Here is a 26,881-nt window from a genome sequence, read left to right as displayed (position 1 = left end):
TGATCTTAAATTGTTGACTCATGCACGTGCGCGCACGTGCACACACACACACACACACACACACACACACACACACACACAAATGTCATTAAAAAAAAAAACTCAAGGGGACTGGAGAGATGGCTCAGCGGTTAAGAGCACTGACTGCTCTTCCAGAGGTCGTGAGTTCAATTCCCAGCAACCACATGGTGGCTCACAACCATCTGTAATGGAACCTGATGCCCTCTTCTGGTGTCTGAAGTCAGCAACAATGTACCCACATACATGAAATAAATAAATAAATCTTTAAAAAAAATAAAATAAAAAAATCTCAAGGGAGAAAGGGCTTATTCTGGTCCCCTGAGAAATCACGCCACTCCACAGACCTGGTATAAAGGAATTTTATTTGGCGGGGGGGGGGGGGGGGGGGGGGCAATGAGGACCTGGAGAAGGGAACAGAGACAGACTGCAGAGTCCCAAGAGCAGAGAAAGGGGGGAAAGAGAAGGACAGAAGAAAGAAAGAGAGGAACACGTGGGAACAGAGAGAGAAAAAGTGAAAGAGAAGAGGAGGAAGAGAGAGGAAGGTGAGAAAAGGAGGAGAGAGAGGCTCTAATAGTGAACGGTCCTCTTACGTGCTGCCCCGGACACACCCGGCCGGCAATGGCGGCACGTGATGACGCAAGCTGTTGCTAGGCCCCTAGGAGGAGCCTAATGGAATCCCTTGTAAACCAACAAAGACAGTGCAGAGCATCCTCCATTTTGTATCCTTGCGGAGGCCATTTCAGGTTTAACCAGAGTTTCATCTACTTGATGGAGAATCGTAAGAAAAATTACCCAACTCTATTCTAGGAACCCCAGGTCAGGATGTCCCAGCTAACTTAGGCTGCCAGCTTAACTTAGCTTATCTTAGCTAACTGATCTTAAATGGCCTGCTTCGGCAGAACTTCCCCCAGCTAACCACTTACCTTAGCTTCTGTTAAACTGCTTAGTTCCGCAATGCTCCCCTGCAGCTGCTGAGGAAAAATGCCCGCTCTGTAGACAAGGCTGGCCTTGAACTCAGAGAAATCCCGGAGTGCTGGGATTTAAGGCAAGTGTCACTGCTGCCCCGGGTCTTAGTATTTCCATATCACGCCTCTGCGGGTGGCTTCTCTTCCTTTTTTCAGACACTGGCTGAGGGTGACTTGGAATCACACATTGGCCGCTCCTCATTCATAAGTCTTAGGTCACTTACTGTTAGTGTCTGGGATGGTAGGGCTAGGGGCTTTTCCATATGGCTATTTAAATCACCTTCACACATGAAAGTGTGTGTGTGTGTGTGTGTGTGTGTGTGTGTGTGTGTGTGTGTGTGTGCTGGCATGCACCATGGTGGAGGTCTGAGGACAAACCTGGTGTCCATACATCTTCGCCTTCTTCTCGTTTAGAATCAGGATCTCTTTGTCATTCACTACTGTGTACTCCAGGAAAGCTGGCCCATGAGCTTCCTGGAATTCTTCTGTGTCTTTCTCCAGCCTCCCTGTAGCAGTTCTGGAACTACAGCCACATGCCAGTATGCACAGTTTAACGTGGGCTCTGGAGATTTGAGCTCAAATTTCCATGCTTGCACTGGACTCTCCCCAGCCTGGACTTCGAATGTCAGCTGGAAGGCTCTCAGAGCTTGGAGATTTGACGTCCATGGCCAGGTGCTGGTGAAAGAATGAAGGGTGGGCCACCACCACCATCATCACCATCACCACCGACATCATCTTCATCATTATCACCGTCCTCAATCGTAGTCTTCATCCTCTGGAGGTTGAGGAAAAGACCTCCTGTCTCTTACATGTGGCATGGTTGGTAGTCACTGGCTGGTGGGCATCTGGGGGCAGATCATGGAGGAAGACTTAAAGTGAGGTCGGTCTCAGTCCCTGACGGCAGTGTTATTTACTCTGCCTGATCTGTGCAGGCTGGGGTCCTTTTGGTTTATTTCTTTCTGGAAGTATACATGTGAGTACAGATACCACCGGGGATCAGAACATCCCTGGATCTGAAACGGCAAGCTGTTGTAGACGGTCTGAAGTGGGTGCTGGGACTGAACTCAGGTCCTCGGCAAGAATAGTGTCCTGGCTAGTTCTGTGTCAACTTGACACAAGCTGGGATCACCACAGAAAAGGGAGCCTCAGTTGGGGAAAGGTCTCTATGAGATCCAGCTCTGAGGCATTTTCTTAATTAGTGATTAATTATGGGAGAAGGCCTGGCCCATTGTGGGTGGTGCCATCTGTGAGCTGGTGGTCCCGGGTTCTAAAAGAAGACAGGCCAAGCAAGCCATGAGATGCAAGCCAGTAAGCAGCACCTCTCTGTAGGGCCTCTGCATCAGCTTCTGCTCCAGGTTCTAGCCCTGCTTGGGTTCCTGTCCTGACTTCCTCCAATGGTAGATAATGTTCTGGATATGCAGGCCAAATAAACCCTGTCCTCCCTAACTTGCTTTTCAGTCAGGGTGTTGCGTTGTAGCAATAGAAACCCCGGCTAACACAAATAGCAAATGCTCTTAACTGCTTAGCTGTCCTCTCCAGCCAAAGTGCATGGTCTCCATTTCCTTTGTCCCCCCATCTCTTGTGCTCAGGCCCTGAGGTCACTGGTCCACTGCAACTCCCTCTTCTGGTACCAGTAGCTGCAGCCAGGGGGACTATTTTTTAATCAATGGACATCCTTGTGTTTAGGTTATTTACTTATTTATTTCGAGAGCTCAAACCCAGGGTAGGCCTCCTTCCTCAGCCCTGTGGGTCCTGGGTGCGCCTCTGCCCTCCATTATCCAATACTGTTAGTGGACCTCGGGGCTTCGTGTGTAGTAAACAGGCCCTCTAGCAATGGAGTTGCTCCTTGACCCACACTGTGCTCCCTGCCACTTTGGTAGCCTTCACTCTCATTCGCCCTCCTATTTTGACTTGCAGCGTCATCGTGAAGAGACTCTTCAGATTTCCCCACATCTCTGCCTTGACCTCTAGCTCTGATCCTGGCTTGGCCTCTCTCCTGCTTTCTCCAGACTGTGCCTATTCTCCCCCCAACCCCCACCCAAGGTTCCCATCTTGGTCCCATCTTCTCTCAGTCCACACACTGTCTCGTCCATGGTTTCAGTTTTCCTCTCCAAGTCCACCCCCCCGCCCCGCCCCGATGTCGCTGCCCACACGCCCCCAGAGCACAGGGAGCCTGCACTCTACACTTGCACTCCAGCTGTCTCAGCCACTCAGGATCATCACGCCAAAAGCTGGGCCATGCTTCTCCTTTTCTCCTTCCTAGCTCAGGAAAGGTCGCCACCATCTGTGTAGCGTCAGCCTTCCCTGTCCCATTTTCTCAGTTTCCTACCCTCAATGACTCACCAAGGCCCGTCGACTTGACCTCTTTTGACAAATCCCCCGTCTGTTCACACATGTGTCATTCCTAAAACCCTGGCCTCAGTCTCCTAGCAGATGCCTACCCTGAGCCTTATTACTGTCTTCTTCGGTCCCTATGCAAATCCGATGACATATTTTCTACGTAACAGCTTTTGGTGTCTCCTACTGGAAATCGCCCCCAAGGCCAGAGTGACTGTATTTAGCAAACAAAACTACAGGATGTCCAGTCAGGCTGGACAATGGATGTTTTCTGTTTTTTATTGTATGAGAATGTCACCAGCGTCAAAGGCAGCAGGAACTTCTAAGCCTTGGACGTGTTCCATACCCCCAGCTTGCCTGCCCCATCCATCTCTTTTCTTTGTGTTTTCTTTTGCTTTTGTCTCTCAACCCCCATCCCCAGATAGAATTTCACTGTGCATTCCTGGCTGTCCTGGAACTCACTCTGTAGACCAGGCTGTCCTCGAACTCTGAGATCTGCCTTCCTGTGTATCCCAAGCAAGCTCTGGGATTAAAGGCGTGCACAGCCACCACCGACTTCTCTTCATTTCAGATTTAGTCTGTGTTCTAAATTACATGTACATGTATGTAGCAGGGGATGTACATTTACGTTCGGGTGACCGCAGAGGTCAGAAGAGGCCATCATATGCCTGGCGATTCAGTTCGTAGGCACTTGTGAGCTGCCCAAAATGGCTACTGGGAATAGACCGTCCATTCTCTGCAAGATCAGCAAGCAATTGTCACCACTGACCATATCTTCAGCTCTCCTTTTCTCTCTGGACAGTCTTGTGCATCCCAGGATAACCTTGAACTCATTACATAGCCCAAGGATGGACCTTAGACTTCTTGCCCTCCAGCCTCCCCCTCCCAAGGATGGGGATTACAGATGTACACCGCTATGATCCATTTTACTGAGTTGAAGCCATAGTTTGGCACGTGCTAGGCAAGTACTCTGCTAGCTGAGCCACACCCCTGGCCCCCAACCTTGTTTCTTATTATACTGTATTTCCGGTCATAAATTTGAGACAGATTGAACAGCGTAAAACTGTCCCAAGAGAGCCAGATGTTAGCTCACGGGTTTTTTTTTTTTTTTTTTTTTTTGTTTTTGTTTTTGTTCCTCTTACCTGTGATCTGACCCACCAGGGAGGCCAGTCCCTTCCTGCTCACCTCTAAGGACTTGGGACACTGTAGTCCTCTTCTCCCAGAAGCCTGCTTCAGAAGTCCCCATCAGCCTGCACAGCAGGGCCCCACCCCTTGGATCTTCAACTGCCCTTTATTCTTTGTCTCTCTCCTGCTGACCACACTTTATCAGCAGCAGTCCCACACGTCCCCCGCCCCAACCTCGCCCCATCCTACATCTGGTCAGGCCTGCTGGGCTATGCCACAGCTGGATGCTCCCTGAGGAGGAGGCACAGAGCCCTGGCTGCGTCCCAGCTCTCTTGTTCTCCTGGCCTGAGTCCCAGTTATAGGGCTCACCCTCCTTCCCTGTCTGAATTCCCATGAAAAGTGGCCTCCTCCCCAGCCCCCTACCCAGGACCAGTTGTAAAACGCTGAGACAATGGGGGCTTGAGGCCAACTTTCCAGCCGGCCCGCTGCCAAGTCATCCACAGAATCCGCCTGTGCATCTGGGGACAGGCAACGGCAGCTGAGGCCGTGAAGAGCGGGGGTGGGGGTGGGGGTGGGGGTTACCCATGCTGTTTTAGCTTGGGCCCTGAAAAGGAAGGAGTAGGGATTAAGTCAGGATACAAGTTTGAATCCCAGCCCTGCACCTTTTGTTTGGGGCCGGCGTTCATCATCCCTTTGCACCTCCACTTTCTTGTCTGTAAAAGCTTTAGAGTAGGCTGAGAGCAGGGAACACCTCCCATTCCCCAGGACACGGTAGCAATCTTCTGCATCTCTGTGACTCCTGACAGCAAGCGGTGGGGACCAGAGACCTCCTTTTAAGTTCTCCCAGACTCACCAGCTAGATCCTGCCCTCTGTCCTTGGCACAGGCTGCAAGGAGCATCCGGTGGTCAAAATGACCTCTAATCTAACCACTAGTGGACACAACCGAGCTAAGAGGGAGGGTGAATGAATGGAGATGGGCCAAGACGAGTGGTCTGGGCTGTGCATGGGAAGGCTGGGAGCCTTCCGAGACTGTCCTCTGAACATTTTCCTTCCACTTGGGCCCCCTGAGCCCCTGTGACTGCAGCAGTGGCATCTCGGTTGACCCTGGTAGACCACCTCAGCTTCTAACAAACTAAGCCGTCATCTGCTTGCTTTCTACCTCAAAGCCAGGAGCAACTGTCTCGTTTGCATAGTACAGTCATCTCCCAGTATCCGTTGTGGGTGTGTAGGACCTCTGCAGGTATACAAATCCTCAGACGTAGAAGTCTCACAGTTTCTATAACTGAAGCCCCTCTCCTGTTAGGTTCAAGCAGCCTACATGATTCACGGTGCTGAAGCCATGCACATGCCTGTGACTAGCTCTTACACAGTATTGTTTAAGAATCATGATGAGAAGGGGTTGGGGATTTAGCTCAGTGGTAGAGCGATTGCCTAGCAAGCGTAAGGCCCTGGGTTCGGTCCCCAGCTCCGGAAAAAAAAAAAAAAAAAAAAAAAAGAATCATGATGAGAGAGAACGGAGCAACTATGCGCGTAGTCTTATGCCCCGGAATATTTTCTGTCCTTGATTGAATCAGAGAAATATGGAAGTGAGACAGTATACAAAGATGAAAACAGGGAAAGTGAGAGGAGCCGCTGTTAGGTTTTCGAACGTCGGCCAGACAGAAGACACCCAAACACCATGGTTCCACGTGGAGAGGTTTAATGAGAGAAGAGTAGAAGAGAGGAAAGGCGGCCGGCCATGGGCACGTGGAGGGGGGTATGGGGGCAAGAACAGAGAAGAACAAAGAGCAAGAGGGGTAAGAGAGGGTAAGAGAGCAAGGAGGGTCAAGCAGCCCCTTACATCGGCAGGCACAGCTGGCTGTTGCTAGGCGACTCGGGGAGGAGCATACCCGGCTGTTCCCAGGTAGCTGTGGGGGTGGAGCTTAGAATACCAACAGCCGCCCTCTCTTTCTGGTCCAGATTGCCTTTCCTGCTGACTGATGCTCGAGAAACTTCAACATGCCTGACAGCCCCACACTGCCAACAGACGTCTTCCCAAAGACATCTCAAACAGCAAACAAGGGCTGGAACGGTGGCTCAGTGGTTAAGAGCATTTGCTGCCCTTGTAGAGGACCTGGGTTTGGTTTCCAGTGCTCATCTGATGGCTCGCAACAATTCACAATCCCAGCTTCAGGGGATCGAATGCTCTCTTCTGGCCTCCGTGGGCATCAGAAACACACATGCTGGACATAGATGCATGTAGCTCAAACAGTCATGTACATAGAAATAAAAATATCTTATAAAAAATCCTCAGTAAATGAATGCTATTTAGGCCAAGAGTGTTTGTAACTTGAGTACGATACTCCCCATCTCTAAGCCTAAACAATGCACCGCATAAAACCATCTCAGGAGTGCCCTTTTTACTTGATTTTAAAACCTAGAGGTTTTTTTTTTTTTTTTTTTTAATGTTTATGTATGAGTGCTCTATCTGCATGTACACCCGAGTGCCACTAGAGGGCATCAGACCCCAATGTAGATGGTTGTGAGCTACCACGTGGTTGCTGGGAATTGAACTAAGGACCACTTCGTGGTCCTAACAGCTAAGCCATCTCTCCAACTCTTTAAAACTTAAATTTTAAGCACGTGTGTGTGTGTGTGTGTGTGTGTGTGTGTGTGTGTGTGTGTGTGTGTGTGTGCGTCCATACCCACGAATATCCATACCCGCACACAGGCACAGACACTCATACCAATACAGTCTCACACTCAACCACATTTGGGCATATGTTCCTGCAAACACACACACGTATTCACACACACACACACACACACACTTTACCACACTTGCACATGTGCACACTTCCACTTTCACTCCAACACTAGGTTAAGAGCTTGGAAGTTGTCCCCACCATTCTTACTCTAAGAAAAAGTTGAGCGTGGTGACTTTTATAATTCCGGTCCTTAGAAGCTGGAAGCAGGAGGATTGTCCTGAGTTCAAAGCCAACCTGGGCTCCGTGATGACTTCTGGTCAAATGGGAGGGGGAGAAGGAGACATAGATAGATAGATAGATAGATAGATAGATAGATAGATAGATAGATAGATAGATAGATAAATAGACAGACAGACAGACAGACAGACAGACAGACAGACAGACAGACACTCTGAAAATCAACAATGAGATTCAGATCCATGGAGATTCGAGGTCAAACTCAGCTCTGAAAGCCGGGGTGGGGAAGGGGCAGAGAATCTCAGCCAGCCCAGGCAGATGCAGGAACCAGAAGTGGTTGGAAGGCTTCCAGAACCGCAGCTGGACGCCCTCTGAGGACCCTGGGGAGAGCCCAACCCTGAGGGGCCCCTGTGGAGGGGCTGTAATCAGAAGGGCTAGGGGGCCCTAGTCAGGAAACAGCTCTGCGCTAAGCTTATCTGATCACGGAAAGGGATCAGAGGAGCCACCCTCTTTACACCTTCCTGTCTCCTGCAAGGGAAAGAGGGACAATTAGAAAACCTAAGAAATTCTTCTAAAGGTTGCCTCTCAGGAACTGCCTACCTGGTAAATAGGCTGAATTGGATCAAAGGGCATCATCACATTGTGTAGAGAAACTAGGAAAAATGTCACAACAGGGCTACAGAGATGGCCCAGTGAGAAAGGGACTTTGGACACAAACGTGAGGACCCATTTTAAAACTCAGCGCGTGGACAATGTCTGTAATCAATTTCAATGCTGGGGAGAGGGGCAAAGACAGGAGGATCTCTGGCCCAATTGGTAAGCTCCGGGTTAGACAGGAGATCCTGTCTCAAAACTTAAAGTGGAGAGTGTAAGGGGTGGGGCAACCCCTGAGGGTCAAGACCCAGCCAGACAGCAACTTCTCAGCACAACTCAGCACAAAGAAGATTTATTATCGTGAAGGGCCTGGGGTGAGGGGAAGCTTGCCTCTGGGTCAGGCTAAGGCAGGCACAAGCAACAGCAGGTGGTTATGCCTGGGTTTGTTTTTCTTTTTAAAGAGAAAAGGAGTCTGGATGGGGAGAGTGGGTAAGTCTTGATTGGACATGATAGACAAATAATGGGTTTTGATTGCTGGACCTTGGCGTTTTGTCTCAGGAATGAGTCAGTGGTCAGGGAATGGGCCAGACCGTGCAGGTATAAGGGCCCATGATTCACCGAAGTATGACACCTGGACTCAAACTGTATGTAAACACAGTGTCTTATTCTGCACAAGTCCAGCATGCTGGGGTCTCCCACTACCAAGATAGAGACCCTGAAGTAAGCTCACCCGACCCAAATTAAAGCACATTGGGGGAATTAAGCTTTGTCTTACTCTATCTCTAAGGACATTCCATTCCCAGGGTGTGGGGGCTGTCTGGAAACTGCTGACCCATTGTCCTTGTTTCAGGCCAGGTGGTGGGGCAGTTTCTGATGGCAGAGCACTTTCTGACTGGCTGCCTGAAGCCTGGGTTTTTAGGCCCTAATCTCCTGAACTGCCAATTTGAAGCCTGACGTGGAGTCAGCCTGTCTCATCACGGGTAGCTTTAGGAATGTAATCTAACAGTTTCCAGGAGAGAGAAGGGTACAAGGCAAAACCTGTAGGCGCCATGTTTGCTGCGTTCAGGCCTGTTAGGGAGCCCTTCAGAGAGCAATTGAAAAAAGCTCTGGATGTTGATCTCTGGCCTGCACACTCGCATGCGCGCGTGCGCACACAGACACACAGACAGACAGACACACAGACACACACACACAGACACGTGCACACACACACACAAAGACACACACAGACACACACACACTGATACACATACACAGAGACACACACACAGAGACACACACACAGAGACACACAGATACACACACACACTGATACACATACACAGACACACACACACACAAGAACAGATAAAACAATTTTAAGTAAAAGGACAAGGCTGGAGAGAAGGCTTAGCAATTAAGAGCACTTTCTTCTCACTTTCTTCTCTTACAGAGGCCCTGGGTTCAGTTCCTATCACCTAAGTGCCTATACCTCTAGTCCCAGGGTTTCAGATGTTCTTCTGCTTCCTGGCCAAGTTATTTATCCACTGGGAATGTGTGTGTGTGTGTGTGTGTGTGTGTGTGTGTGTGTGTGTGTGTGTGTGTGTAGAGTGAATGCCTGTCATGGCTCTAAGAATCAACCTGTGTGAAAGATGAAGCCAGTTAAGGCCCCTCTGCCTGCTCCCCCCTATGATCCCTGTTCTGTCTTCTTACCTACCCACTATAGATGACAGCAACGAACTCTTACAGTCAAGGATCACGGTTCCAGGATCCCCAGGGATGCCAACAGCTATGGGTGAAAGACCCCAGCTTAGCAGCAGTAACGCCATTTTGCAAGGCTATACTTAAGATGACTGGTTCAGGGAAAGGTTAGAACACTGAGTACACAGCGGCTGCCAAGCAAGATATGTTTGGTTGAAGGCCTGACAACAGGACGACTTCGGTTGAGCACCTGACAATGAAAAAAAGCCCCAGGAGAGGTCCCACACCCTGGTGGGGGGCTGAGTCAGTCGTTATGTTCCAAGAAGGTAGCTAAGAAACTTGCCCCCGGGCTGAACCCTTGGGGGGCCGAGTCAGCCGTTATGTTTCTGGAAGGTAGCTAGGAAACTTGCCCCCGGGCTAAACCCTTGCCATATTAGAATCCACCAATTATATCCCTGTAACCATGCATCTGCTTCTGTATGCTTGCTTCTGCTCCCCAAAATCCTATAAAAGCCCATCCTTGGTTCTGTGGGGCGCGCCAGTCCCCCGAGTGACTGAAGCGCCCACAGGTGCCTGTGCCTGTGTATCCCGACAATAAACCAAATCCTCTTGCTGATTGCATCCTGTGGTGTCTCGGTCTGGTCTTTGGAGTTAGAGGATCTCCATCCCGAGGGAAAGTTCTCCCTGAGAGCTTTTCATTTGGTGCGTTGGCCGGGAAAGGAGATCCTCCACCCAGGGACCACCGACCACCCACTGGGAGGTAAGCCGGCCGGCGTCTGTCTGTCTGTCTGATTTTGTCTCGTTCTGCCTTATTCTGTCTGTTCTGTGAGCGCTCAGCCAGGTTCTGTGAGCGCTCAGCCAGGTCTGTTCTGTGAGCGCTCAGCCAGGTCTGTTCTGTGAGTGCTCAGCCAGGTCTGTTCTGTGAGCGCTCAGCCAGGCTGTTTGGAATTTGGGCGGGACGAAGAAGGAGCTGACGAGCTCGGACTTCTCGCCCCGCAGCCCTGGAAGACGTTCCAAGGGTGTTAGGGGCCCGACTTTTCGGGGCCCAATCTGGGAGAGGAGAAAGATCCGGACTAACGGCACCTCTGTCTGTATTTTTGGCTTTCAGAGGGCCCCGGACCTTTGCCACCTCCATCTGACTTTTTGCTTTCAGTTTGGTACCAAAGCCGTGCAGCACGCCTGTCTGTTGTTTGTTTGACTGTTGGTGTTGTTTGTTTTCTCTGTGTTCTAATCTTCCTTAGAACTAACATGGGACAGTCCCTAACAACGCCCCTAAGTCTCACTCTTGATCATTAGAAAGACGTCCACGACCGGGCACACAACCAGTCCGTCGAGGTTAAAAAAAAAAAAAGGAAAATGGCAGACTCTCTGCACATCCGAGTGGCCCACTTTCGGAGCGGGATGGCCAGTGAATGGCACATTTAATAAGATCATTATTTTACAGGTTAAAGATCGGGCCGTCCACGGACATCCTGACCAGGTTTCTTATATTATCACTTGAGAGAGTCTCGCCTTAAACCCCCCCCCCGGGCGGAACCCTTCGTGGACCCGAATTGGCCTCCCCTCAACCCCCAGCCTGCCCCCTCGGCCCCGCCCGGTCCGCCGGCCACGTCTTCCTCTCTCTACCTTTGTGAAATCAGAGCCTTCTAAAAAAACCTGTCCTCCCGGCAGACCCAAACTCCCCTCTCATAGATCTTCTCTCTGACAGGCCCGGCTGAAACGGAGGAGGCAGAGCCGCCGGCCAGATCAGTTGCCGGGCCACAGTCTGATAAGGGTTTCTCCCCTGTCGCAGGGAGATTGCGCAATAAGCTCGAGGTGATGCCAGATTCAACCTCCCAGGCTTTCCCACTTAGACAGGGAACCGGTGGCCAGACCCAATACTGGCCGTTTTCAGCAGCTGACATTTACAATTGGAAACAACACAACCCTTCTTTCTCCAAAGATCTGGTGGCACTCACCGACCTAATAGAATCTGTTTTACTTACCCACCAGCCTACTTGGGATGACTGCCAACAGCTCTTACAGGCCCTCTTAACCTCAGGAAAAAAAAAAAACAAAAAAAACAAAGAGTGTTCCTAGAGGCCAGAAAGCATGTTCTGGGAGATGATGGGCGTCCCACCCAGCTGCCTGAGGACCAAACTGGGATTTTAATACAGCTGAAGGTAAGGGACACCTACGCCTTTATCGCCAGTTGTTTCTAGCGGGTCTCCGAGGGGCTATACGACGCCCTACTAATTTGGCTCAGGTAAAACAGGTATTACAGGAAGCAGGGGAAACTCCCTCCGCCTTTCTAGAGAGACTTAAGGAGGCCTACCGTATGTACACTCCCTATGACCCAGATGACCCAGGACAAATGACGAGTGTCTCTATGTCCTTCATCTGGCAGGCTGCTCCAGATATCAGGACTAAGTTACAGAGGTTAGAAAATTTACAGGGCTATACATTACAGGATTTACTTAAAGAAGCTGAAAAGATTTTTAATAAGAGAGAGATTAAAAAAAAAAACAAAGAATTGAGTCGAATCTTGGCCGCCGTAGTTCAGGGCCAAGAAAGGAAGGGAGATAGGGGGGGAGCTCAAAAGGGGCTGAAGCTGGATAAAGATCAATGTGCCTATTACAAAGAGAAAGGGCACTGGGCCAAAGAGTGCCCCAAGAAGCCTGGCGGACCCCGAAAGCCTCGACCACGAACCTCCCTCTTGGCTCTAGATAAAGATTAGGGAGGTCATGGCCAGGACCCCCCCCTGAGCCCAGGGTAACGCTTAAAGTTGGGGGGCAGCTGGTTACTTTCCTGGTAGACACAGGAGCCCAGCATTCAGTCCTCACTCAAGCTTCAGGACAACTCAGCGACCGGACGGCCTGGGTACAAGGAGCTACTGGTGAGAAACAATACCGATGGACTACGGACCGCCGGGTTCAGCTGGCTACTGGTAAGGTGACCCATTCCTTCTTACATGTTCCGGACTGCCCGTACCCTCTGCTGGGCCGTGACCTGCTCACCAAACTAAAAGCACAAATTCATTTTGAGAAAGGAGGGGCCCAAATAACTGGCCCCCACGGAACTCCCCTTCAAGTTCTAACCCTATGAACCGGGACAGGACACTGGCTTGGGCAGAGACTGGTGGGATGGGGTTGGCGCTCCAACAGCCCCCCTTAATTACAACTCCAGTCTCCATAAAACAATACCCCCTGTCACATGAAGCTTATCAAGGTATAAGGCCTCACATTATGAGGCTTCTGGATCAAGGCATCCTAGTCCCCTGCCGGTCGCCTTGGAATACGCCTCTTCTGCCTGTAAGAAACCTGGCACTGGAGATTATAGGCCAGTACAAGACTTGAGAAAGGTCAACAAGAGGATAGAAGATATTCATCCGACTGTTCCAAACCCTTACAATTTGCTCAGTAACTGTTCATCGATGAGAAACAGGGGTATGCTAAAGGGGTCCTAACACAAAGGTTGGGACTCTGAAAACGCCCTGTGGCCTACCTGTCTAAGAAATTGGACCCTGTGGCCTCCGGCTGGCCACCGTGCCTAAAGATGGTGGCTGCTATTGCTGTCCTGATCAAGGACGCTGGAAAATTGACTTTGGGACAGCCACTCACCATCCTAGCACCCCACGCAGTGGAGGCCTTGGTAAAGCAGCCCCCAGACCGCTGGCTCTCTAATTCTCACACCAAGCCTTGTTACTGGATGCAGAACGGGTTCAGTTTGGGCCTGTAGTTGCCCTCAATCCTGCCACCTTGCTTCCTCTACCAGAGGAGGCAGAACAGCATGACTGCCTACAAATCCTCACAGAAGTACATGGAACCAGGCCGGACCTATCGGACCAGCCTCTTCAGAATGCTGACCACACATGGTACACGGATGGCAGCAGCTTCTTGGCAGAGGGAGAACAAAAGGCTGGAGCTGCGGTCACTACGGAGGACAAAGTGATTTGGGCGAAAGCCCTGCCTGCTGGTACCTCCGCACAACGGGCTGAACTCATCACCTTGACTCAGGCGCTCAAGATGACAAAAGGTAAGAGGCTAAATATATATACAGACAGCCGTTATGCCTTTGCCACGGTACACATCCACGGGGAGATCTACCGGAGGCGGGGGCTGCTCACATCTGAGGGTAAAGATATGGCTAAAATTCTGGCCCTCTTAGAAGCCCTATTCTTGCCCAAAAGACTGAGTATTATACATTGTCCAGGACACCAAAAAGGGCACAACCCAGAGGCACGAAGAAACCGGCTGGCCGATGCCACGGCGCGAGAAGCAGCCATGAGCAAACAAATCTTGACCTTAAATAGCCCAGACCAACCCACGCCCCCACCAGTGGGACAAACCAGTTGGGTTTATGCCCATGAGGACATAGAGCTCCTAGAAAAAAAATGGGGGCCATCTACCACCCTCAACTAAAACAGTGGGTCTACAAAGAAAAGACAGTTATGCCAATAAAAATGACTTTTAAATTGATCTCCTTTTTACATAAATTAACCCATTTGGGGTTTAAGAAGATAAAAACCTTACTAGATCGGGAAGAGATAAATCTGTGTTTTTTTTTGAATCGGGACAAAGCGATACAAAAGGTGACTGAGAGTTACAAAGCGTGCGCTCAGGTTAACCTGGGAAGGACCATGATTAGACAAGGAGTTCGTCCTAGGGGACACCGTCACGACATCCATTGGGAAATTGATTTTACTGAAATTAAACCAGATATATATGGATACAAGTATCTCCTAGTGTTTGTAGACACCTTCTCAGGATGGGTCGAAGCCTTCCCCACAAAGCACGAGACTACAAAAATGGTCACCAAGAAGCTCCTCGAAGAAATCTTTCCCAGGTATGACATGCCTCAAGCGTTGGGGTCGGACAACGGGCCCGCTTTCGTCTCCCAAGTAAGTCAGTTGGTGGCCAAATTGCTGGGGATTGATTGGAAATTACATTGTGCCTATAGACCCCAGAGTTCAGGTCAGGTAGAACACATGAATAGAACAATTAAGGAGACTTTATCCAAACTTACGCTTGCAACTGGCTCAAAGGATTGGGTGGCCCTCCTTCCCCTAGTTCTATATCGGGCCCGGAATACCCCGGGCCCCCATGGTCTAACTCCTTTTGAAATAATATATGGAACACCACCCCCATTTGTCCATTTCTTTGATTCAAACATTGCTGATTTTGCTGACACCCCTTCTCTGAGGGCCCATTTACAGGCCCTACAGATTGTACAGAGAGACGTCTGGAGACCTTTGGCCACTGCTTACCAGGACAAGCTTGAGCATCCGGTGGTGCCACACCCGTTCCAGATTGGAGACACCGTGTGGGTGCACAGACACCAGACCAAGAATCTCGAGCCACGGTGAAAAGGACCCTACACCGTCCTCCTGACTACCCCGACCGCCCTAAAGGTAGACGGAGTCTCGGCTTAGATCCACACACCACACGTCAAGGCAGTCCGGTCTGAGGAATTGACTAATCACAACACTACACCCCAGACATGGAGAGTTCAGCACATTCCAAACCCCTTAAAGTTAAAACTCCTACGTGGCTCCTCCTAGCCCTTTTGTGGCCTAGAGTCAGTGGGGGAATAAGCCCCCACCAGACAGAAATTTCTTGACCAAGTCGAGTGAAAGATTTCACTCAAAGTTAACAAAAAAAATGGGGGAATGAAAGACCCCAGCTTAGCAGCAGTAACGCCATTTTGCAAGGCTATACTTAAGATGACTGGTTCAGGGAAAGGTTAGAACACTGAGTACACAGCGGCTGCCAAGCAAGATATGTTTGGTTGAAGGCCTGACAACAGGACGACTTCGGTTGAGCACCTGACAATGAAAAAAAGCCCCAGGAGAGGTCCCACACCCTGGTGGGGGGCCGAGTCAGTCGTTATGTTCCAAGAAGGTAGCTAAGAAACTTGCCCCGGGGCTGAACCCTTGGGGGGCCGAGTCAGCCGTTATGTTTCTGGAAGGTAGCTAGGAAACTTGCCCCCGGGCTAAACCCTTGCCATATTAGAATCCACCAATTATATCCCTGTAACCATGCATCTGCTTCTGTATGCTTGCTTCTGCTCCCCAAAATCCTATAAAAGCCCATCCTTGGTTCTGTGGGGCGCGCCAGTCCCCCGAGTGACTGAAGCGCCCACAGGTGCCTGTGCCTGTGTATCCCGACAATAAACCAAATCCTCTTGCTGATTGCATCCTGTGGTGTCTCGGTCTGGTCTTTGGAGTTGGAGGGTCTCCATCCCGAGGGAAAGTTCTCCCTGAGAGCTTTTCATGGGTATTAGATAAGCCCCTTAGATAAGAAGGCAAATTGCCACCCCTCACCCCTGTTTACTTAAATCGTAATTTACCTTTAATTCCCACTACAAGGAAAGGGTTAAGAAACTAAATGTTACACTGTATTACCTAGGAAATTCTGATTTAAAAAAAAAAAATTGGTCTATGCTCAGTACAGAGGGGCTATCATTGCACGTGTTGGCCGCAGTGTGACTTGAGTGTTTAATATATTTGCTCTGAGGTTGGCTAAATCCAGGGATGGAGAAGCCGTAGGCTCAGAGGTCACGGAGACAGAGCTCCCCCTGCACCACTGATCAGCCTCTGTGTACACTATCTCATGTGCGCTTTACATAAACCACGTGTGCCGGGAGTTCCTAATCTTTCACACATTGGAATCTGAGGTCAAGACAGTTCTGTAACTTGTTCCAAGGTAGCTAGCCCATGCCCGTGGGTGGCCAGAGTCCATGCAGCCACAGACTTTGTCAAATGTTCCCCGGGTCTCTGTGGCCTGTTCCTGCAAGCCCGATTCTCACTGAGTTGTCGATCGAGTGTCCCACGCCCAGCATTTCCCACGCTTGGTGGCTATAAATAGCTGTTCCGTGCTGGAATAAGTCAAAGCCTTTTTCCCTCAGGACTCCAGAATACACCCCACAGAGGGCCCACAGAACACAGCTGCCTGAGCTGAAAGTAAGTAAGCTCGGAGCCATTTTCCCCCCTTCTTCTTGTGACACTGGAGAGTATCCCAGGCATTCATCTGGGAAGGCTGTTCTTTATATCTACCCCTGGGTGGACACGGACAGTATGATCCAAGAGGTCCTTTTTGGGGGATACTGGTGACTTTCCAAAGAGGCGTGCAATGTGGAAAGCATCCACAGAAAGAAACAGGTCCTGGAGGAGTTGGTAGGAGAACAGGACAGGCATCTGGGCTAGCCCGATCCACTGCACACCAAACGTGACCAGCAGCTGTCTCCTTGGCTTCCTGAGGATAGTTCTAACTTTGTGATGATGTTCTTTTCCACTTTTACATGGCTAGAGACAAGGGCTAAACATGACTTCTCTGCTGCTGGCCGTTCCAGAGATAATCCCTTGCAAGGATGCATGGGAAATCAGCAGAAGGCCTCGAGGGAGCAGCGCAGTGTCTTTTTCTCTCAACTTGTTTAGACAGTATCTCCGGCCAGCCTAGAGCTCAGGGTGGGACACCAAAATGCTAGGATCCCAGGCATGAACCACCATGCCTAACCATTCTAGAGTATCCTTTAAGTTTTTTCTTATTTATTTAGTGTGTGTGTGTGTGTGTGTGTGTGTGTGTGTGTGTGTGTTACATGCATGCCACAGCATGTGTGGAAGCCAGAGGACAACTCTTGAGAACCCTTTTCCTTTACCATGTGACTCCTGGAGATTGAAGCCAGGACATGAGACTTGTAGACCCATGTCTTTACCCAGTGAGTTATCTTGTCTGAATCCATACCGGCGTGTCCTAATGACAGCTCAGGTACAAGGAGGAAAACTGAAAATCACCATGTAAGGGTCTGGAGAGGCGGCTCAGTGGTTAAGAGCACTGACTGCTCTTCCAGAGGTCCTGAGTTCAATTCCCAGCAACCACATGGTGGCTCACAACCGTCTGTAATGGGATCCAGTGCCCTCTTCTGGTGTGTCTGAAGACAGCAATGGTGCACTCACATCTATAAAATAAATAAATTAAAAAGCAAAACAAAACCCAATCGCTATGGGAGGAATATGTTTATCCCCAGGTAGTTTCAAGGACATCCGGGCTGGGCTGGGCGTGCAGACTGCTTAGCTCGCCTGGAGCCCTGGTTTCATCCCCGCAGCTGCCCAGATCACCTGCGATGCTGCTTCCCAAGGCTGCTCTACCACAGCCAGCAGTGGAGTCTCATCTGAATGCTGCATTCCTCGAGTCCTCGGAGTCTGGGCATGTCACATGATCCCCAGGGGCTGATATGCACACGTCTGAAGGAGTCCTGAGGCTCCGCTGGATAAGGAGAGTAAAGCTCTTAGCCCACACTAAGCACACTGCAGATCTCCATACTTCCTCTCCGGATAAGCCACTTCCCGCTGTGCCATTTGACAGGCTGGGTGTCTGTACAACCTTCTCAGACACTGGGCTTCAGTTCCTAATCCCTAAAGCTAGAGTGATCCTGTGCATTTCATAGTCCTCAGGACACTGAGATAATGCATGGAAATGTTCTCTGGGTGCTGCAGCCAGCGTGCCCTGCCATGTAGGTACAGTTGCCATGGCAACAGCAAGGGTTTTTTGGTTTTCTTTTTTTGAGTTTTTTTGTTTTGTTTTTTGGGTTTTTTTGTTTGTTTTTATATTTTTTTGAGATGGCAAGTTGAGTTTTCAGGCTGGAGAGATGGCTCAGCGGTTAAGAGCACTGACTGCTCTTCCAAAGGTCCTGAGTTGGAATCCCAGAAACCCACATGGTGGCTCACAACCATCTGTAATGGGATCCGATGCTCTCCTCTGGTGTGTCTGAAGACAGCTACAGTGTACTCACATACATAAAACAAACAAACCCACTAGTTTCCTTCAACCCAAACAAAACAAAAAGCAGCACAATGCACCTTCCTGAGATGGCAAGTTGAAGTACCTACTACCAGTAGCACCTTCTAAAATCCTCCAGGAATTGTGTACTAGCAGGGAGCTCCCGTGGATTGATGACCATTCACACTGCAAAGAGCTGTGGCTGCCCAGGGTTGGGGAGGGGGCACTGGTCAAGGGTGACTTTGTTCCCTAATTAGGAGCTAACCTGGTCTCAAGCAGAAGACAGGAAGGAGTCATGAATGGATGTGCTTGTATCGCTTCCTCTGCCCCCACTGTCAGCCTTCAGAGTGTGCAGTCAGATACCGAAAATAAAACCATGGGACTTCCGAAATTCAAATTCAGTTTGAATTTTTGGTTTAAAATGGTGTGTGTGGGGCTGGAGAGATGGCTCAGGGGTTAAGAGTACTGACTGCTCTTCCAGAGTTCCTGAGTTCAATTCCCAGCAACCACATGGTGGCTCACAACCATCTGTAACAGATCCTGGTGTATCTCAAGACAGCTACAATGTACTCATATACATAAGTACATGAGTATATACATATACTCATATAAGTAAAATATTTTTTAAAAAAATGTTTGTGTTTATATATGTTTATATATATGTTTTAGTATGTCTTAAATATTTAACAATACATCATATTCTAAAAAGTATTAATTTTTCCCCTCAAATTCAAGCTTTACTCGGTGCCTTGTGTGTGTGTGTGTGTTTAAGGTTTATTTATTATATATAACTACACTGTAGCTGTCTTCAGACACACCAGAAGAGGGCATCAGATCCCATTACAGATGGTTGTGAGCCACCATGTGGTTGCTGGGAATTGAATTCAGGACCTCTGGAAGAGCAGCCAGTGCTCTTAACCACTGAGCCATCTCTCCAGTCCGGTGCCTTGTGTTCTAGCAGATGCCTCTACATGGGGTCATGAGGTGACAAACAGATCCAGTCATGGGGCCACACTAGACTGTGTTTGGAGAATTCTTGAGCGTAACTCAAATCTTTTCTTTTAAGATTTATTTATTTTCTCTGTGTTTGTTGTCTGCATGTATCCATTGTCCATGACCTCAGAGGCTAGAAGAGGACACAGAATGCCTTGGAACGGAGTGATAGACTGTTACAACTGCCACATGGATGCTGGGGACCAAACTCAGGTCCTCTGCAAGGGCTGCTGAGATATCTTTCCATCCCTTGGCCATGAACTCTTGGTTCTCCAGCATCCAGTTTGCAAATTCTGGGATTACAGGTGGGCAGCACATGGCCAGCTCATCCCTGGTGCCTCCCAGATGCTGAGGTAACTCTCGAGTCCTCACTTCCGTAGGACACAAGTATTTTATCCGAGGCAATAAGCCCACTTGCCCTTTGCTGTAGAGTGAGCTGCTGGGGGCTGGAGAGATGGCTCAGTGGTTAAGAGCACTGATTGCTCTTCCAGGGGTCCTGAGTTCAAATCCCAGCAACCACATGGTGGCTCACAACCATCTATAATGAGATCTGATGCCCTCTTCTGGTGTGTCTGAAGACAGCTACAGTGTACTCATATACATTAAATAAATAAATCTTTAAAAAAAAAAAAGAGTGAGCTGCTGGCTCTGTCTCTCAAAGCTGGTTTTGGTTCATGGATCCTTGCAAAGATGGGTTATAACAGTAGTAACCAGCACAGTGCTACTTGTAAAACTTGGGAGGCTCTGGCAGAGCTCTCTCCCAACGGCAGCTCGTGTCCAGGTGTGGAATGGGGAGACCACCATGGCTTCTTTCCAGTGTAGTGTGTGTCCTGAGATAGACACTTGTGGGGGCCTGATGCATTCCTTATCTGTCGCCAGCTCGCCAGCTCTCTGCCCTGTCAGCCTGCCTGCTTTGCAGGGGAAAGATGAAGTTGTCTGTCTGATGGCACACATGTAAACTCGCCACAAATAGAGATAGATAAGGAAAAAGAGAGATGGACGGAAACATGCACCTTCTGTTTCTGTTTATGGAATATGTGTCTGAGATGCCTACTGGCAACTGGACCAGATAATGGAGAGGCCCCCAGGTCCTTGGCCTCATAGAGCTCATTGTTGAATAACGTTATCATAGGAGCTGGAGGAAAATCGATGGCTCCTGCACAGGTGCAAACCCAGCACTTGAGAGGTGATGATGGAAGGTCCCTGGAGGAGTTAAGGATAGCCTCAGCTACATAGGGCCATCCTGGGCTACATGAGACCTTGATTCCTCCCCTTCCCAAACTGATGGCTTCTTTCTGTAAAATAACAACAAAAACCTGTTTACTGTGAGGCCCCTGCCAAGGTCTCTGCCCCTGCTGAGGTCTCTGCCCTGGCATCCTTGGGATCAGCCAGTCGTGGCTTCCATGGCTCTGGACCTGCCCCTTGTGTCTCCCCTCCCTGCACCTGCTCTACCTCCACTTGCCACCACTGCCTGCAGAGGCTCCCCTCACCTCCCCTTCCTTCTCCGGGGAACATAATTTTCCTTAGATGACGTCAGCTCAAACCCTGCCCACTCCCGGAATCTCTCTCTGAATAATTGTTTGGCACCATCCCACTGTAGATTTCAGCCTCACCCTGAGCACTGTGAACGAACTATTCTGCCTAGGAAGCACACAGGAGAGCCAAGCCTGGGCGCTGGGGTCCTGCTTTGGGTTTCAAGCCAGACTCTTCCTCACAACACCCCCCCAATGGAACCCAAATTCCTCAGCTGTCAAGTAGGATCCTAATGAATGAGACTGAAGGCCGAGGTCTGACGCTCAACGTTAAAGTCACTGTGTCATGATGGTGATTCGTGGTGTGGTGGTTTGTACGTGTTTGGCCCAGGGAGTGGCACTATTTGGAAGTGTGGCCTTGTCGGAGGAGGTGTGGCCTTGTTGGAGGAGGTGTGGCCTGTCACTGTGGGTGTGGCCTTTAAGACTCTCAGTCTTCCCCTAACAGCTTTCAGATCAAGGTGTAGAACTCTCACCTCCTGCACCATGCCTGCCTGGAAGCTGCCATGCTCCTGCCTTGATGATAATGGACTGAACCTCTGAACCTGTAAGCTAGCCCCAATTAAATGTTACACTTATAAGAGTTGCTTTAGTCATGGTATCTGTTCACCGCAATGGAAACCCCAACTAAAACACATAGCTTGTACATTTTATTCACTTGGTCCTCCACAGGGAACCTGTCCAGCAACTGCTGTGATCCCATCTGAAAGGCACTAGGGCTCAGAAATCTCCAAGTAAGTAACGAGGCTGGTATATAAACCCACCCTTCTGTGGGGACATGAGTTGAAGCTCCCTTAAAAACAGTCTATGCTTTCTGAAAGGATTCTTGAAGGACTATGAAGTCACCAGAAGGGATGACTTTCCACCAGGCTTCCTGACTACCTTCCTCGTTCGGCTTCTCAGCTCCGACTGTGGAGACACGGGCTGTCTGTGAGACAGATGGAATCTGGACTTCATGTTCTCTGGCATTGGTGATAAGATTCCCTACGCAGCCAAGATCTCTGAAATCAACCACTCCAAACCTTCACAGAATCCCGTAGCGCAAGTTCTTTTGTTCTTCCTTGGGCTCCCCCAACACCCAGCCCCCTATTTGCTCTTGTTTCAGAGCCAAGACACGTTTTGGGGACTGAGCCTGCTCCGCGGTCTCCGGCTTACCTAGGTCTGGTTTGTTCCTGGTGAGGCTGACGTAGTGCGCACAGACAGAAGTAGGAAGGAGAAGGCCGCCCGGCGCAGGCCGGCAGGCACAATCTGCTTCTTCCTAGGCTCCAGTCGGCCTCTGTTCTGAATGCTGGTGACACATCTGGACTTCTTCACTCCTCCCTTTCCATGTCAAGGCTTCAGGTTAACGAGCCCCAGCTGTACAGGAAGTCCTGCACTGTGCTCTCGGACTGAGAGGCACCAGCATCCTGAGGGCCAACCGCAACTATACCCCTTCAGCTAGCGCTATGGGGCCTTGTTGCTTTATGTCGGTCTCCCCGGCCCCAGCCCCCAGTCCCCAGTCCCCAAGCAGGTGGCAGTCACCAGTAGCTATCTACTGCAGCTGTCTTAGGTCCTAGTTTCTGGTCAGGGCGGAGGGTACACTTTCGAAATAGTTTGGGTGACAATGCCCAGCTCATTTTGCAGAGGTGGGGAGAGGGGAAGGGCACCAGCTTTGCAGGGTGCCCTCTGTCCAGAGGTGTCAGAAGTGGTGAGGGAGAACCAACCAGTCTGTCTCCAGTCCTTCCAAAAGCTCCAAGAGGGACACCCGGGCACCATGAAGCCTTCAGGGAGGGGTCTGGCCCTCTCTGCAGTGAGAGCTTCAGAACCGGAAGGCTGGGGGCTTTGTAACACAGAGAACCTTGCTCTATCTACCTCACAGCTCCATCTCCCAAGGGGGCAATGTCTCCTGTGTCTCCCTGAGGTAACTCCCCCTTCTTGCTTTCATCAGATCCTGCTTAACTCAACTCAAGTTGGAAAAATACAAAAGCCAAGCTGAATTCTCTAAGGACTTTTCCTCAGCCAATAACTCACCCACAGCCCCGTGGGCCCCTCCGCTCATGGAAGGTCCAGTCAATGAGGCATATGAAGCTTAGCACCCTCATCGGAGTGGCTGTGTTCTCCGATGTCCACAGCCACCCCCCATTTCCCACTCTGATTCGCAGTGTCCCCAAGTTCCAAGGCCTCCCCTAAACTAACTGCTTCTGCTGGCAGTTATTGACATTAGGCTCAGGATGTAATAGCTTGCTAGCACGAAGGCTTCTTTTTTTTCCCTCTTGCTTATTTTTCCAGGTTGGGAGTGGGGGTTGGCTCCCAGGCTGTTTGTGGCTCTGCCATTGTGAGCATATGACTCTCAAAACCGTTCCAGGCACTGGGAGGGGCTGGAACCATGGAATGGGAGGCTTCCTGAACCAGGCCCAAGAGAATAGCATTAGGTACACAAAGACAGGTTCTACTGCCTCCTGCAAAGGATGCTGGGAGAGCAGCAGGTCATGGGTCCAGGGAGAGGGAGTGGATGAACTTCTATCTGTGTGCTTGTGGTCTTAGCTCTGTCCAGTCCCTAGTTTCTCTTCCTGCTATGTGTCTGGGTGTTTTGCAGATAAGGTAGGAGGGCTCTAGGAAAGTGGGGACACCTCCACTGTAGGTTTTAGATATCTGATGACATTCTTGTTTAGGAACTGGTGAGAACTACTGGTCTATTCATGCATCCCCAAATGTGACAGACACGGGACGGTGTTAGGTCTGAGGCAGAAGTGAACAGTGAACAACCAGCTATTAAGGAGACTTAAGACAGCTCAAAATAATTTGGTTCTGAGTCTGTAATACTCAGGCTCTCCACAGTCACAAAGTTCTAATTAGTCACTCTTGAACATAGATATGGCTGGGGGTGGGGGGGCATGGTCTTATGTAGTCTGGCTATGTGTGTGTGTGAGGGGAGGCATGTTGCCATGTAGTCTGTCTGTGTATGTGTGTGTGAAAGAGTTGGGGGGGGGGGGTTGGAAGGGTGTTCTCATGTAGTGTTCTCATCTGGCCTGGCCTTGAAGCACTGATCCTCCCTCTGGTCTCTACCTTCCAAGTGCTGGGTTTCCAGACACGAATCAACCTGCCCTGTTTAAGTGTGTTTTCTTCCGGAAACCCCAGCTCACTTTTCCATTATTCCCATAGCTTGCCTGGGTAGGACTCTGTCTTACCTCCCTAATTTGGGGCTCAATCCTTCTTGCTGGCTCTACTGCTAGGCTCATCTTTCGTTCCCTGCCCCCTGCCACTCCTACCCCAGGAGTTCCACCCCCAGCAGAGTGTTCCCTCTGCTCAACACAGATATCCAGCCTGAGGCGCCTAGCCAAGGAGCCTGGCCCGGTGTTGATTGTGTGTGTGAAAGCAGCTACCAGCTGCTGCAGCAAGAGGTAGGTTCCAGAGATCACTTACTCTGGTCTTTTGTTCACATTCTCAGTAGCTCCAGGGGGACTCGTCGTGGTCTCAGTTTACCCAGGAAGACATAGACACCAGAGGAGAAAGGCGCCAGGGAGAGAACAGCCACTAAGCAAGGCACTGGCTTGGGCTCAGAGCATGCCACCTTACTGTGGCCAGGGAAGGACATCTGCATGGTGCTTTGGAAGTCACTGTATGCTTGCTGAGTTTCATGTTCATTTTACCCCGAGTGTCTCCCTCCCTGTCTTATAAGGTGTGTGTCAGAAGTCAAGAATTGCCTGAAGTGAGTCTCGTGTTTGGCATTCAAGTCTCCCATCTATCCCGAGCCTGGAGATGTGATTCTAACTACTGTCCTCTTTCCATCATCCACGACCCTGGACAGAGCCCTTCCTGACAGGGCTGGATTGGGCTTTCCTCCCATCCCTTTAGGGGACCTGAATTCTATTTCTGCTGATTTGCTTGGGTATCCAGGGTATCTCAATGGGGCACCACCCAGAGAAGTCTGTCATTCAGCTGTGAATCTTAGCTTAGAGCTGTGGTCCCAGATTCATGGGAGACCTTTGTCTTAGGGTTTCTTTTGCTGCAAAGAGACACCATGATCACAGCAATTCTTATAAAGAAAAACATTTAATTGACTTATAGTTCGGAGTTTTAGTCCATTGTTGTCATGGCAAGGAAACATGGTGGCATACAGGCAGACACAGCACTAGAGTGGTAGCTGAGAGTTCTATCTAGGTAGAAGGAAGAGAGGGACACTGGGCTTGGCTTGAGCATCTGAAACCTCAAAGCCCACCCTCAGTGACATACTTCCCTCTGGGCCTATGGGGGCCATTTTCATTCAAACCACCACCAATTCCTCATGCACAAGTTCAATGCTTCAAGATCTGTGGGCCTTGGACACCCCACCACCACATCCCTCACCCCAACACCCCCATCCCTAACCCCGGCTTCTGCCCTCTCCTACCTCTCAGTGCACAGAGCACGTCCTCCTGGGAGTAACTGGTGTGCCCCAGCTCTGCCTTTTAAAGATCCCAAGAGGTACACCACTGTAAACTCAGCATTCCAGAGATGGGAATGGGAGGATCGTGAGTTCAAAGCTAGCCTGATTTCAAGCTAGCTGAGGCTATCTCAGAGCAAGCACACAAAACGAAAGAAATAACTTAAAAATAGAAAAATGGAGAGGTGGTTCAACATGGATGAGAGCTGGCTGCTCTTGCAAAGGACGAGGGTTCACTTCTGACCATCCGTGTGGGGCCGTTCCCAACTGTCTGTAACTCCACAAGATCCAGAGCCTTCTCCTGGCTTCCTTAGGTACTTGCACTCACATGCTCATAATACACAGATATGCAAACATATTCACTAATGAAAAATAAATCTAAACAAAAAATGGAACTGAAGGCTTCTTCCAAAAGAAGCCTCCCATCCCAGCCAATCTAATAGCTACTCATCTCTTTTGCCTGCTTCAAATTTCCTACTTAAGAACTGGTCGGATCAGGCTGAGGGATGGCTCAGCAGACCAAGGCAATTGCCACCAAGCTTGACAGCGTGAGTTTGATCCCCTTGGTACATGTTGGAAAGAGAGTATGTTTCCCCCAAGCTGCCCTCCGACCCCCGTGTGCATGCCGTGGCACGTGTGCAACCACAGGACAAGTACAGAAATAAATGTAATTAAAAATAACCACTTGATGGACATATTAGGAAGTAACTGGGGAAAGTGAGAGGGGAGTCTTGATGACTATGGTCACAACACATATGTATATGTGTATGAAAATGTCAAAAAACAAATAAAAGATATTTTTAAAAGAATCGCTAGGTGGTTAAGAATTTTCGGGCTTGAGATCAGACAGAGTTTAGATTCTGCCTCTGGGTAACTCGGCGATGCTCTGTTCAAGCCCTTCTGCCTCTGGGACTTTAGCTTCCTTATCTGCGAACCATGGGTCATAGAAACCTCTGCCTCAAAGGGTAAGTGTTTAGGACAGCAGCTGACACAGCGTTCATCGAACGGTGCCTTCGAATTTGAGAGCAGGGAATGGATGTTAGAGAGCTTCCTACAAGACAGTGTGCTGAGGTTCAAGGCCTGCAGGTACTGACTGACCGTTCTGGGCACTGCTGCGGTAAATACAGAGAGAGGAGTGCTGTTCAGGAGAGGAATGTGGAATGTTCTCGGCAAAGGGAGTGGGCTGGGGCACTGTGTCTGGTCAAACTTGAATGAGCTGCACTGCTGGGTGGCAGTACATGCCTTTAGTCCCAGTGCTTGGGTGGCAGAGGCAGGTGGATATCTATGAGTTCAAGGCCAGCCTGGTCTACACAGCAAGTTTCATAACAGCCAAGGCTATACAGAGAAATCCTGTCTTGAAAAACCATTAAAGGGCTGGAGAGATGGCTCAGTGGTTATGAATACTGACTGCTCTTCCAGAGGTCCTGAGTTCAAGTCCCAGCAACCACATGGTGGCTCACAACCATCTGTAATGGGATCCGATGCCCTCTTCTGGTGTGTCTGAAGACAACTACAGTGTACTCATATATAAAATAAATAGATAAATCTGAGAGA

General features: G+C 49.8%; 3 long non-coding RNA genes across 5 annotated transcripts; 2 read left to right on the top strand and 1 right to left on the bottom strand.

Moving 5' to 3' along the window:
* Positions 1-364: 364 nt before the first annotated feature.
* On the bottom strand, positions 365-22,289 carry LOC102549213 (uncharacterized). 2 transcript variants are annotated; one of them, XR_015684271.1, is made up of 3 exons: positions 22,081-22,269; positions 17,743-17,890; positions 365-1,831 (listed from the first exon to the last, which is right to left on the bottom strand). It is a non-coding gene; the product is annotated as an uncharacterized LOC102549213 (long non-coding RNA). The 2 variants fall into 2 exon arrangements; XR_015684272.1 differs by lacking the exon at positions 365-1,831 and adding an exon at positions 16,028-17,582 and having other exon boundaries at positions 22,081-22,289.
* On the top strand, positions 11,441-15,221 carry LOC148006416 (uncharacterized). Of its 2 annotated transcripts, none has more exons than XR_015684274.1 (2): positions 11,441-11,809; positions 14,842-15,221. It is a non-coding gene; the product is annotated as an uncharacterized LOC148006416 (long non-coding RNA). The 2 variants fall into 2 exon arrangements; XR_015684273.1 differs by having other exon boundaries at positions 14,829-15,221.
* On the top strand, positions 21,357-26,129 carry LOC120101531 (uncharacterized). Its single transcript, XR_015684270.1, has 3 exons — positions 21,357-21,472; positions 21,598-21,659; positions 21,747-26,129. It is a non-coding gene; the product is annotated as an uncharacterized LOC120101531 (long non-coding RNA).
* The last annotated feature ends 752 nt before the right edge of the window (positions 26,130-26,881 follow it).

The sequence above is a fragment of the Rattus norvegicus genome, chromosome 3, assembly GCF_021556685.1.
Source record: "Rattus norvegicus strain SHRSP/BbbUtx chromosome 3, alternate assembly SHRSP_T2T, whole genome shotgun sequence".
Lineage (NCBI taxonomy): Eukaryota > Metazoa > Chordata > Mammalia > Rodentia > Muridae > Rattus > Rattus norvegicus.
This window is presented reverse-complemented; position numbering and strand designations above follow the sequence as displayed.